Source organism: Arachis hypogaea, chromosome 13, assembly GCF_003086295.3.
Source record: "Arachis hypogaea cultivar Tifrunner chromosome 13, arahy.Tifrunner.gnm2.J5K5, whole genome shotgun sequence".
NCBI classification, from domain to species: Eukaryota; Viridiplantae; Streptophyta; class Magnoliopsida; order Fabales; family Fabaceae; genus Arachis; species Arachis hypogaea.
Genome location: NC_092048.1, coordinates 141,009,387 through 141,021,204, shown reverse-complemented (window position 1 = coordinate 141,021,204; position 11,818 = coordinate 141,009,387).

Sequence of the window (11,818 nt, the reverse complement as noted above, 5' to 3'; positions counted from 1 at the left end):
GATGTGGATTCACTAGCTCCATGTGAGGGTATGATGTATTGATATAGAATTGCTGAGGCAGAACAACTGGTGATGGTTTTGCTTATGATTCTGAGTTTGATTCGTGGAAGAGTCAGCTAGTTGGGAAACATGTGTAACATGAACTAGATTTAGTATCCCCTTACGACAGTTGCCTATTCATGGATTAGTGAGAATCTAGGCTGGATATTTGGTGAAAAGGAGTTTAGGATGCTTAACGAGTTTTTATTGCACTGCATTGTATTTATTTGGCACTTTTATCGTACTGGGAACCCATGGGCCCGGGGTTCTCATTCCGTATATATCTCTTGTTTTTCAGATACAGGTCCAGGTGCTCAGAAGTGAGATGTGGTTCGTCTGAGAGACGGCGAAGATCTTTATTTTATCTACTTTGTGTTTTGCTTAGAATCTCCCCACCTTTGTTTTGAAAAGATTATATTATGTATTGAACTCTTTTGAAGTTGCCTATAGAGGCTCTCATGTTTCCTTTGGGAGATATTAGGATATACTGTTGTCAACTACTTTCATACTGTACCCTAGCCGGCCTAATCTTCGCGGGTCGCGACTAGTGGCTATTTACTTATGTTATATATATCTATCTGTTATCTATCTCTTAATCTCTTTTATGCATTGTATGTATATCGCTTTCGGCTTCACGTTTTATCTTTTTTGTTATCGAAACGTGAGTGATACGTCTTCACGATTTTATTTCTACTCTTTTCAGGCTTCTCGATTAATATTCCTTTTGAATTTACCTATATTTATATATTAAAAATCCACCTGAGAGTCGTACCACCGTAATATCATTGACTTATGACTTGAGCATAAGGATTTGAATATTAGGGTGTTACATTATGGTATCAGAGCAGTTCGTCCTCGTGAGCCTGAGGGAGGAAACTGCTTATGCTTCAATGCATACTCTGAGTCTGTGCCTGTGCTAGTTAGGGTATCTAACTGATACATCTAGCATGAAGTCCATGAGTGTACCTTTGGTACTTTGAAGCACTATACTTCCGATATTGAGACTGATCAACTTGATATCAATTGTTTGGTGTGTATAGGAACCAGATGGCGCCTCGTGGACCCGGTCGGATACGTGAGAGAGATCGTACTAGTACGCAGGAACCGGAAATCAACCCGAATAATCCAGTAAACCTTATGGCGGCGTAAAATAATATGGTTGCTGCTATGCAGGCCACTGCGAAGGCTCTTAGGCAGCAGATAAATAATAATGGCAATGGCGGAAGTGAAGCTCAGGGCCCAATGACACTGGCAACCTTCTTAAAGGTTAACCCACCTAAGTTCAAGGGAACCACCAATTTGACTGAAGCTGACACTTGGTTTCAGGCTATGGAGCGAGCGTTGCAAGCGCAGTTGGTACCCGAGGAGCAGTGTGTTGAATTTGATACCTATCTGCTTACTTGGGAAGCATCGCATTGGTGGCAAGGGGCCCGACACCTCCTGCAGCAGGGGGATGATACTATCACTTGGGATGCCTTCCAGGTGAAATTCTATAAGAAGTACTTTCCGATTTCTGCCAGGACTGCCAAGGAATTGGAGTTACTGTAGCTGAAGCAAGGTGCTATGTCCGTATCTGAGTATACAGACAAATTTGAGGAGCTATTTAGGTTCTCCCGCATGTGTCAGGGAGCTCCGGGAGACTTCGAGGAATGGAAATGCATTAAGTATGAAGGAGGACTCCGGAGCGACATCTTAAGTTCAGTGGGACCAATGGAGATCCGAACTTTTTCAGAGTTGGTGAATAAGAGCAGAATTGCTGAAGAGTGTGTGAAGAGGATGGTTGCAGAGAAAGGAAGTCATAGAGAGCACAACCAAGGATTCGCACCAAGGGGTCGAGAGTTTAAGGGGAGAGGATACATACAACACTTTCCCCAAGGACGGAATAACTTTGTGACGAGTGAGGAGTCCCAAAGAAACGGTAAGGGAAAACGGGCAGTGACTGCTTCTGATGTTTCGAGCTGTCAGAGATGTGGAAGTCATCACCCAAATAGGCCGTGCCAATTGGGGTTCGATGTATGTTACAAGTGCGGGTTACCAGGGCATGTATCAAGAAATTGCCAACAAGGAGAGGGTCAGGATGCGGGCTGATTGCGACAGTAAGATTGAGGTAATTGCAATGATCAAGCTTAAAGGATAGTGCGTGATTTTATAATACCGCATGTACAGTAAAACTGGCAATGTCGAGCTTAATATTAGACTGAGAAGCAAACCGAATGGTCCGAGTAAGGATTTGCCTTAATACAATGGATAAATGCCTGTGATGTAAATAATTTTCTGTTGAGAATGATGTGTTGTGTTTGTTATGTAGTTGGTTGATTTCTGGACTTTTGGTAAAATGGATTGAACCCGTGACTTTTAGTTCCTTTGATTTAAATAGATAAGGGATGGTCCTAAATGATGGATTTGGAAACGTTGATTTGAATTGTCAGTCAAGTTAAGTTGTGGTTTAGTACTTGAAGAAATAAGTGATGGAACTAATACTTGACGAGAAATCAAAGTGGCATAGCAGAAGCTTGCTAAAGCGTTAGCATAGTATGGTAATAATAAGGAAAAGTGGGGTATGATTAGGAATGCTTTATGCTTTGAGTACTTAAAAGTTTAGTGAGCTTATGCAGATAATGATTCTAGATAATTGGAATTAATTGCGGCTGTGAGCCTTGATGGTTCTGAAACAGATAAGGAAATTATCATTGATGCGTAATCGAATTTAGATGATGATTGAGTGCAAGTTGTCGTGTTCGCGAGATGAGTGCTATGATGTTTGGTCATGGTGACCTTGGATTTAGATCAAGATTTATAATGATCAGTTTCAGAGGAATAGTTTGGAAACCTTTAAATTGCAATGCTGATGCGGTACTGAGATTGGTTTGAGGGAACCCGTGACGGGTGGTAAACTCCAATTTTTGGGGAGGTGTTGTTGAAATTTTTCCCAAAAATTTGAAGGAGTGTTGGTTATGTTTTTGAAAATGATTTTTGATCTGAGTAACTTCAACAAAAGAGATGTGTCTCGAAAGCTTTTATAGATTATTAAGGAGAGAGGATTCTTAAGAGTTTGTTAGCTTGTTAGTCCAAACTCATTGAATTCTAAAAACAAAGAAAGCTTTGATTGATTATAGTGATGTGGGCTGATGGCTATGATTAACGATGATGGCAATATTATTGATGACATGATTTAAGATTTAATAAGGTGTGAGTTGATGAGACGATAAAAGTAAGGAACGAGGCTGTTGGTCGGCGTTGAACGAATGACCGAGACCCTCAGAGATAGAGAAATCAGAGCGCGGCAGCGGAAGCGCGCAGAGTAAAAAGACATTGGAACTGTTATGCGTTGGATATAAAGGCAGACTACGCTCGCGTACTTGCAGTGATGGATGAGATTTTCGAGGGCAAAAATTTCTGTTAGGGGGGTAGAATGTAATACCCGGTCTAACCAAAATTAATTAAATAATAAGTTAAATAGGAGCGAATATGGTTGGAAGATTTGGCAATTGGAATTTGATGATTTAAATATGATATTTGGATTCAGTGAATTTTTCCGAGTCGGAAAACATAGTTTTCTGCGTAAAAGCGCGCAGTGAAATTTTGACCGGTAGTACCGGCTGAGACCTGTCTGGTACTGCAGCTGAGAAAATTGATTATGAGTAAATAGGATTAAGAAATGAGGAATTATAATTAGGGGAGGTAGAAATGTTAGAAGTGCGATTTAGAGCGCTAATCTTAAAGGTTTTGGTCCAAAATTGGGCCAACGGACAAAAATAAGTGAACCGGGCCTATATGGGCCTAAGACCCAACATATATAAACATTAGTTATGAGCATTTCAGCTCATTTTGCGCTAAAGAAGGGGTGTTGGGCGCTGAATTGAGAAGAGAGAAGAGAAGAGAGAAAACCTAACTCTCTTTGATCTTCAAACCACCATAACTTGAGCTACGGAGCTCCGATTGACGAGCCATTTACGGCCACGCATCGCTCTTCTCATCCTCTACAATTCTATCTAAGTTTTGTGGTGAGTATTCCATTCATCTATGCTCAGTTTTCGAAATTCCCCACTGTTACACATTTTTGGGTAGTTAGTATTGAAATCTTGTGATTTTGGGTATTTAGGGATACTCCAACATAGATTCTAAGTGGGTTCTATCCCTACTTCATATGGGCTGAGGTAAGAAGTGCTCAAACCGTCATTTTTATGAGCCTTAGGTTGATGTATGTATGTGAAATTGGTTATGTTAGTGTATTTGGTGATTTTGATGCACAATTGGGAAGTTGGTGTTGCTTGTGGAGCTTTGGTGAGGCTTGGAGCTAAGGGTTGGTGGAGACTTCCATAGAAGAGGCTCAATTGGTTTGGCTACAAGAGGTACGGTTTAAGTTTCATTTAAGTACTGTGTGGTGTGATGAGAATTCCTAGGCTAGATGCCCCTAGGATTAAGTTTAGATTATGTAAATGGTTGGTGCTAATATGCATAGTTGGTATGTAATGTGAATTAATGATTTGGTTGAAAATTGTGTGGTCTTGTATGCTTGGTGTATTGAGAATTTGATGTATTGGTAATGAGTATTGATTTGTGGTTTATGTATTTAAATTGTGAACTTGGGCCGGAGGCCATGAATCTTGGGCCGGAGGCCGGAAAGAGGTAAGGAAGGTAAGTTGATGTGTGCATTGTATGATGACACAAGTGATTGGATGAATTTCAGATAATGAATATATGAATGATTGGGTTGGTTATTGAATAATAAGGTTTGAGGAGTTGAAGTGTGGAATTTGGTAATTTTGGGAGAAGTTGTATAGATGAGGTATGTTTGGTTTTGGTTGAGGTATGTTATGTGGTCATATATGTGATCATGATTATTGATGCCTTGATGGTATGATGATGCATGAGAGATATGTATGTTGTGATATATGCTTGAGAAATGATTAAGGTTGCTTTGTGGGTGAAACCATGTGATAGTGAGTATGATATTGATTATATATAATGATGATTGATTGGAAATAGTATTGTTGGAAATTGGGATGAGGAAGGATGTATGACATGTTAATGTATTTGTAATTTAGCCATTTGTTTGAAATGGGTAAAAATGGTTATATGGCGGTTTTGTGAATTGTGGTAATGTGTTAGTGTATGAGTTGAGGAGGCTTAATGTCGATTTTGATATACTTTGATTAATTTCAAAGAAAAGGGATGAAATTGGCATGTTTTGGTTGATTTTGAAAAGAGTTGGAAATGACTTGTTTTGAAAATGGCACTTTGCAGTTTTGAGTGAAAACAAGATTTTTGGACATACTTTGACGAGACATAACTTGAACTGCGGATTTCTGTTTTGTGCCAAACTTATTTAGAAGTGAAATTGGATCAAGGATGTCCAAGTCGTTCGAAGATTGGGTGAAAAACGATTTAAAATGAGAAAGTTATGTCCGTCGGAAGATTGGGGGTTGAATCTGTAAATTCTGCAGCTTTTAACTTAGAAAAATTTTTAGCAGAATGACCCTCCACACGTAAGCGCACTTGACGCGTACGCGTCGTTCTTCAAGAAGGCACCATCCACGCGTGCGCGTGGTGTGCGCGTGCACGTCGATGCGCTGCACCCAATGCCCATCCATTTTTCCGAGAGTTGTGCCAGAGTTGTGCCAGTTTTGTGCCTGGGGCTCAAATGCACCCACGCGTATGCGTGGCTGACGCGTACGTGTCGTCTGGCTGTGTTTCAATCCGCGCGTCCACGTGTATGACGCATACGCGTCAATGAGCTCTATGGCCATCCATGCGTGCGCGTGAAGTACGCGTGCGCGTGGCCCTGTTTTCATGCCAAAGTTGATTTTTGAGTTTTAAAATCCAAATCTCATACTTCTAAGCCTCCGATCTCACCCCTTATGTATTAAATCTTTATGATATGCCTAGCAATGAGGAAGGAGCTAGTGGATGTGGTAACTTACGAATGAAGCAAGAGGAAAAGTTGTGATCAATGATGATCAAAAATGATTATATGAGATATGGAGGATGACGGTGGAAGTACCGTGTATGCCATGAGCCGAAGGGCTATATTTATTGATAAATGGCTGGTTCTTGATTGAACCATGAGCCGAATGGCTGAGTTATTGCCGGGTTATGGCAAAGCCATTATTGATTATGGCTGAGTATAAATGCATATATGATTATGAATGAATGTGTTAAAATGGATAATAATGAAAAATGTTGAAATGTGATGTGTGAAACTGGGTAGTAGGCAGTGGCGTTGTCCACTTGCTCGGGGTATGAGAATGTTTATGATAAATGAGTTTAATTATGGAGTTTTGAATGAACGTATTTGTGATACCTGGGTAGTAGTAAGGGGTGGTGGTTCGTCCCGCTTACTCCAGGTTAATGTTTGAGATTTGATAACAATGAGGATTGCTTTTAAACTGAACGTATGTATATTCTGAGATCCTGGGCAGTAGCAAGGGTTGTGGTTCATCCCACTTGCTCCAGGTTAGAGATTGTGACGCCTGGGTAGTAGCGGTAGTAGTGGTGAATCCACTCGCTCCAAGTTGAGCTTTTAAACACCCGCCTGGGTAGTAGCCGCAGTAGTGGTTGTTCCATTGGCTCTGGGTTGAGCAGGTAGTAGCAAGGGGGTTGTAGCTCAAACCTACTTGCTTCGCAATGCTCCGCAAGGGGTATTTCTGTCCAATGGTTAGCTACCAGGACATGTCGGGTTGGCTATATAACCGACAGATGATATCATCAGCCATAGGACAGGCATACATCATTTGCATATGTTTGAATTGTTTGGGTTTGCCTATTTGTTTTGGATTTCTACATCATATATGCTATGTTACCTTATTATGTGCTACTTGTTCTACTTCTACCTTATTTGTGTATTACTTGCCTGTATTTCTTGTGTTTGTACAACTAAGAGATCCCTCATGTTGGTGTCGGTGGATGTTGAGGGCTGTTCTTGATGAGATAATTTGAGCTCCTTGGGTAGACGCTGTGATGTGGTTTCACTAGCTCCATGTGAGGGTATGATGTATTGATATAGAATTGCTGAGGCAGAACAACTGGTGATGGTTTTGCTTATGATTCTGAGTCTGATTCGTGGAAGAGTCAGCAAGTTGGGAAACATGTGTAACATGAACTAGATTTAGTATCCCCTTACGACAGTTGCCTATTCATGGATTAGTGAGAATCTAGGCTGGATATTTGGTGAAAAGGAGTTTAGGATGCTTAACGAGTTTTTATTGCACTGCATTGTATTTATTTGGCACTTTTATCGTACTGGGAACCCATGGGCCCGGGGTTCTCATTCCGTATATATCTCTTGTTTTTCAGATACAGGTCCAGGTGCTCAGAAGTGAGATGTGGTTCGTCTGAGAGACGGCGAAGATCTTTATTTTATCTACTTTGTGTTTTGCTTAGAATCTCCCCACCTTTGTTTTGAAAAGATTATATTATGTATTGAACTCTTTTGAAGTTGCCTATAGAGGCTCTCATGTTTCCTTTGGGAGAGATTAGGATATACTGTTGTCAACTACTTTCATACTGTACCCTAGCCGGCCTAAACTTCGTGGGTCGCGACTAGTGGCTATTTACTTATGTTATATATATCTATCTGTTATCTATCTCTTAATCTCCTTTATGCCTTGTCCGTATATCGCTTTCGGCTTCACGTTTTATTTTTTTGTTATCGAAACGTGAGTGATACGTCTTCGCGATTTTATTTCTACTCTTTTCAGGCTTCTCGATTAATACTCCTTTCGAATTTACCTATATTTATATATTAAAAATCCGCCTGAGAGTCGTACCACCGTAATATCATTCACTTATGACTTGAGCATAAGGATTTGAATATTAGGGTGTTACATAAGTCAAGCACATTGGTATCATCATGGGCGAACCCATGTTAGTTAGGATACATTGGCATCACAGTTACCCGTGTGAGTTAAGCTTCTTTATAATAACATTTCTATGTGCATCACAGTAAGAAACGGGCTATCAGTTAGCCGAACATTCCCGCATTAGCAACCTTAGGCTATCAATTACGCGGGTACTTCCGCATTAACAATTTGGCATAAAGGCCCAGTAAAACAAACAATTCTCAATTATCTTCTTCATTATAGCTCTCAGTTAGGCGGATATTCCCGCATTAGCAACCTTAGCCTATCAGTTAGGCAAGCACTTCTGCATTAGCAGTTTGGCCCAAAGACTCATTCAAACATATAATTCTCAGGAATAATTATCCATTTTTAATTATATATTTGATTCATTGATTCTCATTTCCTTTCTTTTCATCATACCTCCACATCACCTTATAAATATGTATACCTCCGCATCACCACATAACTAAGCATACCTCCACATCACCATATTACTCAACATTGATTCTCATTTCCTTTCTAGATTTTTGGAACAGCACCTTGCTGTCTTGTTATGTGATTTTTATGTTGCGAAAGCTTACGCACGGACTATCTCTCTTAGTAATGTCATTCTAGAGATCCTAATCTTTAATTTGAATTAGGTTTTACTTTATTTAGATTAGAATTGATATTTATACAAAGTTTTAAAATTCTGCTACTACACTCATAAGGATTCAGAAAAATAACAAGGAACAGTGTTTTATAAAATTCATAATAATTACAATTCTAATCTGTTGCTTCTAAATTTTGGTGAGATTACACTCAACACCCCTAAGTTTCAGATCAAATAAGTTTCAGATTTATATTACTTTATTTGATTAATTAATTGTCAATTGGAAGTGATTCCCTATTTTCATAAATCAATTCAGAATTCCCAGCAAGCAACCCAACTTTCAAGAGACTTAATTAAGTCTACAAAATAGCTATGAACATGAAATTTGTACTCAATCAAAATAGACTTACAGACCTTCAAAATTTCTTTAGTAGCAACTTAATATGTTAATTAAATCGAAATTTCTATTGGTTAGAAGATGACACTGCAGAACCGAAAAACCAGAAAATTCAACAGCAACTACAAAAAACAATTTCATTCAAAAAAGTAGTCTAGACTGCTCCCATTATTTATTTTAAGTCGTTGCCAAATATGCAGAAATTCTGCATTAAGTAATTTAACAACCTCACATACCAAATTTTATATCTAAGCCTAAAATTCATCTAAAATCATAATTCTATCTTTCTTTTGACTAATCAAAGTTACTAGAGTGATTAGCACAGTCCTAAGAGCTCAGACTCATCAATTCACATTTTTACAAGTGCACATACATAATTAAACGTTGACTTTCTGCATCGTATCATAATAGAAATTCAATATGCACTACTCATCAATCAAGCACATAATGAACCATAAATCATCACAAGTACACGTAGCAGCAAACATAATATTCTATCTATCCTATCCCTTACTTTCTTTGATGAACACAAATACGGAAATTTTGCTCGCTTGTTGCTTTGAACAAGACTCCTTCCCTGCTTGTGATTTGCAACCGTTATAACAAAATCAGCAGAGAAAAATAAAAAATAGATGGGTGTGCCTCCTTAGCTTCGGTCAGCTCCATCTCATGCCATCACTCTGCTCTTCTTGTTGCTCTGATTGCTGGAGAACAAGAAGAATTGGAAAGACTCCTCCTTAACTTTCTTTTGGCATCACTCCTACTTCCTCTGTTGTTCTCCTGCTCTCTCGTTCCTGATTCTATTTTTGCATTTGAAGAAGAAGACCCATAAGAAGCGGTGGACATATAAATAGGAGAAGAAGAAGTGGGATGAGGTGGTGAAGAGAGTTGCGTGGTTCCTCCTCCAGAGAACACCTAACCAGGGCCCATCATCACACGAGGAAACTAAGAGGTATAACCTTGGTTGGGGGTTTCTCTTTTCATTTTTTCAAAGAAAGGATGAAGAAGATTAGGGCTTTAATCATGATTAGGTTCTTGATGATAGGTATGCCTATGGTTCGGTTGAATCGAAAAAAATTGTTTAATATGTGTTGGTTCATATTTGAATAATCTTAATGATATATTTATACTTTTCTTTAATTAATTCATAATGAATAATTAAAGACATAGTGTTTGTGATGTTTGATAAAAAAATGTGGAGAAAGAAAAAAGAAAACTGTGACTTTATAATGGAGAAAAACCGGTTTGATTATGAAAGGGTTAAGTTTGTTTGGTATGATTTTTAGCTTAGGATACATTTTTATCTCATATGGTATATCTATTCTTTTCGCTTATCAAGTCTAAATCCGTCTTATTATTTTATGATGAGGTGATTCTCAGATATTTATCAAATTTCTCATCCCAGAATTTCTAAGAATAATTATGTGGAGAATTGGGGTGTTATATCCTATCCACATTACAAAAAGTTTTACCCTCGAAACTTCGAGTATACCTAAGGATTGAAAATTCTTAAGAAGAACATGTCCTAACTATGGTACTATATTAAGGCATTACTCATGTTACACGGAAAGGAGTTCGATCCTAAGGTCATCCATAAGCGAAGTCGATGGAAACTCTTCACGTTCGTATCTCGTGTCACCACGCTTCCACTGTGCATCACTCACATCGAGCTGTCTTGGATTCATCGTTACCATTCTCATACTATTCCTATCCCAGCATTTAACAGTCAACCGTACTTCTAAGTACAGCATATGCGTCCCACACAAATGTGGTCATCAGCGTTTAAAAGTTTTATGATGGCAGTATATCTGCTAATCGCATGTGTTGCAAGAAATCCTATATTGATAAGTTCGTCTACTCACAGTCATTGAGGTCTTATTCATTCCCAACAATCTACATCAAGGTGATCAGTCTTAACATATCAGGTCAAGTGTGAATAATTTTTGAACAAGCGCTCGTAGACGATCATGCTAAATGTATCAACGAAGATACCCTAACAGCATGAGAAAACAAAAAGCTGAGTATGTAACGAAGCATAGTCAGTCCATTCCCAGGCTCTATTAGGAACGAACTGCTCTGATTTTAAGTTGTAACAATCCAATTTCTAGCAGGTCTGGATCACTGCCAGTCGTCAGGTGTTACTTCTCAGTAGCCCTATAAAACTCTAGACTCGATGCTATTTACTACATATGAGCCTTTCGTACTAACGGAATCGTGTATGTTAGCTTATTTTTATCATATGCTCTTCTTGACAAACCCATTAGCAGCAATAAAAAAATATCATCAAAGATATACAATATAAAATAAATACCAAACTAATAGCAAAATTAAATTAGTAACAAGATTACAGAAAACTCTCATACATATATATATCTCAAGTTAGTTCACACAAACTTGACATACTTAGATATACATTATATATATATATACGTATAAACAACTGACAACTTTCCAGATACCTGGTTCATATAGAAAACCCTTAAGCTGGTACCCGGACTAACAAAAGAAAAGAAAGTATCAAGTCCTACCCCTCAAAAATGCTACAAAGGTGAGGGAAGGCAACGTCTAAGGAACAAAGACTATCTATCCTACGTTCTTTCCACCATTGGGGAACAAGTAAGCAGACATCGTCTCGGGACTAGTCTCAAGCATCTCCTGTAGGGTTCGAAAATACATGCTCCTCTGGTACCTCTCTGGATAGAACTCCGGTGGCAGCAGTCAAGTCAAAATCCTCCATCTGTGGGGAAAAGGAAAAAGGAAGGGATGAGAACCTATATGGTTCTCAATAAGGTGTAGCGCGGAAAACCTACCCCTCTCGTAAGACCTAGGGTTATAAATCTAACGTAATGACTCGCTTACTAAGTCTCTCGACTATTCCCGTATTGCAGGCTCTGACATAACTCTTTCGTGGTGTCTTCCTTTGGGATCGACGTCGCTTTTTATGCTATT